We start from the raw sequence: 6,000 nt of genomic DNA, 5'->3' as shown, positions 1-6,000 counted from the left end.
CCATGCTAAATTCCCAACTATATCCTGTCTCCCAGTACTTAGTTCAGTGATCTGCCCACGATAAGCGCTCAGTACATATTGTTTACTATTATGTTACTACAAGTTGGCAAAAAAGGATACCGAATTTGAGCCCCTTCTCTATTTCACAGTTTCCTTGAAAGACACAAAGCAAGGAATAGCCACACTTTCAATAAGTCAACAAAGCTATAAGAACTTGAATCCAAATATTCCCACTGGATTTCAAACCCATTTACTCTAGTCTCCAGATCACGTTCCCAGACTTCAGTTCTGAAGATTTCTGGAAGCCTGGATCGTTTCCAATTAGCATTTCCATCAATAGCTAAGCAGGAGGACTCACTGAAAAAAAAGGTACTTTCAACAGGAGGCAGTGGTGGTTTTCCCCAGTTTATAAACAGTAATTAGATTGATTAATACTAGATCATTTCATCAAGTTTTGATGCCAACTTTAGAGTACCCAAGAAAGTCAATGTGAGAGACAGAATGGACAAAAATCACCTGCATCCCAAAAATATTTTAAATTTCATTTTGGCTGCTTGTTTCTATGTCTGACAGTGAAGTATATGCATTATTTGCATGAAAATGTAATAAGAGTTGAGGGCTAAGCGGCAGTTGATTATACTTTACAATATGTAGGAAAGTTGCAAGTGACTCTGCCAAGTTATGGATCCTAAAAATGTACAAGTTGAAAGATACGTGAATTTTGGGCTATAATTTATGTATTAAAATGTCAAGTAGGTAAAAGTCAGTTGTGATAAGAACCGATGCATTTTTTTAAAATTGTCCTACTATAACAGACGAATATGAAGATTTCATCTCATTACTGATTTTTTTTCCCTCTTCGGAATGATTTAGGTAAAATTCATTTCCAAAGCTATCCTGGTATCAGATATAAAGTTATGTGCATAGAGAACAGAACAGTGCTCTGATTAGAAAAGTACAGCTAGATTCTGCTAAACTAGTTTAAGCAACTAAGTAAAGTCTAAAATAGATGGCTAAATGTATAAATTGTCATTAGCAAATTTGGAGGTAATGAAGATGTATAGAGCCGTTTATACTGAATAACAAAGTGTTTACCACTTGCTCCTTCCAGAAACCTAACCTCTTAAATGCCACACAATTGGAATGAAATAAAACTTTCTGCTGCATTATTAATAGGGTATCTGTTTCCTTATGAATGTATTCCCCTATTTAGCAGTGGTCAGTATCATTATTCTTTGGAATGCTTTATCTTCAAAGTGATAAATGCCCTAATTTCTGAATATAGACTGAGGTTGGTAGGAGGGCATTTTGGAGTGATGAATTAAATATGAACAAAATATCATAAAATTATATCTCAAATAAAACACACATGCCCATGTCCAGCCTATAACAGGATCAGGGCTCAGAATGGGAAAATCTGAAATTCACCAAGAATAGCAGTATTTGTTCAGCACTTAACTATGTGCTAAACACTAGGGTAGACAACAATACAATCAGATCAGGCACAGGCTCTGTCTCATATAGGGAGTCAGAGGACCTGAGTTCTAATCCCAGGTCTCCCGCTTGTCTGCCGTTTGACCTTGGGAAAGTGACTTAACTTCTCTTTCCCTCGATAACTTCATCTGTAAAATGGGGATTAAGACTGTAGCCCCACATGGGACATGGATTTTGCCCAACCTGATTCACTTGTATCTACCCCAGAGCTTAGTACAGTGCCTGGTGTATAATAAGCGCTTAACAAATACCAGCAAGACTTAGCGCTCACGATATAATCCTCATTTATTTAATCCCCATTTTACAGATTGAAGAAACTCAGTCACAGAAAAGTTTAATGGCTTGCCCGAGGTCCCACAGCATAAAAATTGTGAAGCTGGGCTTAGAGCTGTCTCCCAGTTCTATACTCTTTCCACCAGGCCATGCTGCTTCTCCTTCAGGGAATCAATCAATCATATTTCTTGAGCACTTACTTCATGTGGAGCACCGTACTCAGTGCTTGGGAGAGTATATCACAACAGAATTGGTAGACACATTCCCTGTCCACAGCAAGCTTACGGTTAAGGGGAAAGGTTTATTTAAAATGCAGTGCCACGTCGGCTGCAAGATGGTCATTTTTGTAGAACCTGAGGTAAAGAAGCATCTTGAGAAACAGTGTGGTCTAGTGGACAGAGCCCGGACCTGGGAGTCAGAAGGACCTGGGATTAGAACCCAGGTTCACCACCTGTCTGCTGTGTGACCTGGGGAATGTCACCTCACTTCTCGGTGTCTCAGTTACCTCATCTATAAAATGGGGATTAAGACTGTGAGCCCCATGTGGGATAGGGGCTTTGTCCAACCTGATTACCTTGTAAATTCCCCAGTGCTAAGAACAGTACTCTACACATAGTAATTGCTTAACAGATACCATCATCCTTTTCATCATCATTATTATTATTTCATTCAATCATATTTATTGAGCTCTCTGCACACTAAGCACCTGGAAAGTACAGTTTGGCAACAGATGGGAATTATTATTTACCCCACCCACCCTGGGCACAAGGTGATGCTGTACTACAGATTGCAGATGACACTCACCCCCCCCTTTCTATATATCTGCTTGGCTTCAGTAAACTCTCATCTGCATGGAGAGGAGGAAAACAGAACAAACTCAAGAGCAACTGCACAGTCTGTAAAACCCAGAGAAACAAGGCCTTCAACAAGTGGGCCGATGAAAAAGGCAAGCCGGAGGAAATCCCTCCAATTCTCACGCATCTGGGTGTCCCTTTCCATGGCCAAATTCCATCAGCTGAATGTGCTTGGATCGTGTCAGTTGGACACGCGAGGACTTGCAGGGGGAGGCAGCGCTGGTTTTTGATTTGGTTGCAGCAGGGTGATAAACAAAAGACGAGGACTGGATTCCCGCTTCTTGCTGGAGAAGGAGCCCACACTAACCACTCGATCCATCAGTTTTATTCATTGAGCCCTTATTCAGGAGAGAAGAAGCATTTTAAGAGGTTAATGTGTGCCAGGCACTGTACTAAGCACTGGGGTGCATACAAGCCAATTGGGTTGGACACAGTCCCTTGTCCCTTGTAGGACTCACAGTCTCAATCCCCATTTTACTGATGCAGTACCTGGGGCCCAGAGAAGTGAAGTAATTTGCCCAAGATCACACAGCAGATGAGTGGCAGAGCCAGGATTAGAACCTATGACCTTCTGACTCCCAAGCCCGTGCTCTATCTACTACATCATGCAAAAAGAACAGAAGCAACAAGCTTAAGACGACCTATTTTTTAATGGTACTTGTTTGGCGCATTTTTTTTAAATGGTGCTTTTTAAGCACTTACTGTATGTCAGGTACTTTAATGAGCGCTGGGGTAATAATAATAATAGTAATGATGGTATTTGTCAAGCGCTTACTAGAAACAGGGTTCCTATCTCACATGTGGATGACAGTCTAAAATGGAGGGAGGTGGAATTTAATCCCTATTTTACAGTTGAGGTAGCTGAGGCCCAGAGAAGTTAAGTGACTTACCCAAGATCACACAGTAGACAGGGAGTGGATTTGGGACTAGAACCCAGTTCTTCTGACTCCCAGGCTCGTGCTCTATCCATTAAGCACTGTACTAGGTGCTGAGGTAGATACAGGATAAACAGGTTGGACAGTCTCTGTCCCACATAGGGCTCAGAGTCAAGGTTGGAAGGAGGTGGATTTAATCCCCATTTTACAGATGAGGTAACTGAGATATGGAGAAGTTAGGGACTCGCCCAAGGTCCCTCAGCAGAAAAGTGGCAGAGCCGGGATTAGAACCTCTGACTCCAGGCCCATGCTCATTCTACCAGGCCTCGCAGGCTACCCTAGGACCCTGACGAAAACGGTGACCACTTCTTCGAGCGAATGTCTCTGAGCTTTCTGATTGAATTTGAGACAAGTAGATTCAAATGGGGTTTGGAGAAATCTGTTCCTGACTAAGAGGACTAGAAACAGTTTAAAACTACACTCAGTTTGTGCCAGGGTCTTTCACATTCAATCCTGGCATCGCTGGGCTTGACCAAATCCATTTGCAGAAGTTTAAAATAAAATCTATAGCTGAGTTCTGTGAACCCTCTACGCTTATATGTTCTAATAACGGTAGGCAGTCTTTCCAGTAAACTTGTTAAGACTGTGTGGGAGTGCTAATATTCCTGCTGTCCTTTCAAAATCATCACAAATATAAAATTGCATAATCGTTGGAGTCCCAGAACCATTTTCGTGACAATTAGCTCTCCCCCTCTTACAATGACCCAGCCTACACACTTCGCTCCCCAAACGCCAACCTACTCTCCATACCTCGATCTTGTCTATCTCATCGCCGACCCCTCGCCCGCGTCCTCCCTCTGACCTGGAACTCCCTCCGCTTGTATCCACCCCAGCGCTTAGTCCAGTGCCTGGAACATAGTAAGCGCTTAACAAATACCATAATTATTATTATTACTTCTGACAGACCATCATTCTCCCCACCTTCAAAGCCTTATTAAGATCACATCTCCTCCAAGAAGCCTTCCCTGACTCAACCCTTATCTACCCTAATCACCCTCCCCTCTTCATCATCTGTGCTCTGGGGTGTGTAAGCACTTGATAGTCACTCCACCCTCAGCCCAAGGCACTTATGTACGCCTCCTTTTTCCCCCTCCGTTTTCCCTATCTGTATTTATTTCAATCAGTCTTATGAATCAACGTCTTACCGTGGCAGGAGAGTTTGCCTACGCCAGTGAAGCTTAGAGCTGTGCCATTGAGAGACACTCTCACTAGGGTTACCCATAATGGAAAGGTCTAAGCAGAAGCATCAAAGTTGATTCACCTGTGCTGGGCAGCAGCTTGTATGGGAAAGAGTCAAATCAATTCTTTTGAAATGTGGTGTTGGAGAAGGATTTTGTGAATACCACGGACCGCCCCAAAAGACAAAACAATTTGTTAGAGCAAATTAAACCAAGTAGTCTTTGGAAGGCCAAATGACTTGACTTAGATTAGCGTATTTTGGACACATAATCAGGAGGTCTAATTCTCTGGAGAAGACACTAATGCTAGGAAAAGTCCAGGGGAAACTTGGAAGGGGAAGACCAGCAGCTAGATGGATAGAGACCAGACAATGATAACGGAAGAACCATTAGAAAGGTTGCGGATTATGGCAGAGGACAGGATGTTCTGGAGAAAGTATATCCATGGAGTCGCTATGAATTGGAAACAACTTGACAGCACTTAATAATAATAATTCATTTCAATATTTGTCTCTCCCTGTCGATCGTAAGCTCCATGTGGGCAGGGATTATCTGCAAACCCTATTGTATTGTACTCTCCCAAGTACTTAGTACAGTGCTCTGCACACAGTAAATGCTCCATAAATACCACTGATTGATTGACTGATTAGTGGGACAGTGAAAGGAGGCAAAAAGTAACATTAAGGGTATTTGACCATGAGGATGGGAGCCTCCTGGAAGTATCCAGTCGTGGACACTGAATCCTGGGAAATGGCAGTGCTCTTGTCTTGTGGCTTTGCGTTGGCTCAACATTGACTCTTGATCTTGGTCTTTACTTTTGCCCCACACCCTCTTGTGCCATTTTGAAGAATGTCTGAAAACTTGGCAGGTGGTATCAGTCCTTCCCAGCAGCAAACAAGACAGTGAGAGATGAAGTGAGAAGATGGATAGAGAAGCAGCATGGCCTAGTGGATAGAGATCGGGTCTGGGAGTCAGAAGGACCTGGATTCTATCCCCGGCTCTACCACATGTCCGCTGTGTGACCGTGGGCAAGTCACTTCACTTCTCTGGGCCTCAGTTCCCTCATCCGTAATTTATTTATATTAATGTCTGTCTCCCCCTCTAGACCATCAGCTCACTGTGGGCAGGGAATGTGTGTTTTACTGTTATATTGTCCCCTCCCAAGCACTTAGTATAGTGCTGTACACATAGTAAGGACTCAAAGAATACGATTGACTGACTGAAAAATGGAGATTTAAGACCGTGAGCCCCATGTGGGACAGGAGC

This window comes from Ornithorhynchus anatinus, chromosome 13, assembly GCF_004115215.2.
Source record: "Ornithorhynchus anatinus isolate Pmale09 chromosome 13, mOrnAna1.pri.v4, whole genome shotgun sequence".
Lineage (NCBI taxonomy): Eukaryota > Metazoa > Chordata > Mammalia > Monotremata > Ornithorhynchidae > Ornithorhynchus > Ornithorhynchus anatinus.
The sequence above is the reverse complement of the archived record's forward strand: the minus strand, read 5'-3'. Positions refer to the sequence as shown.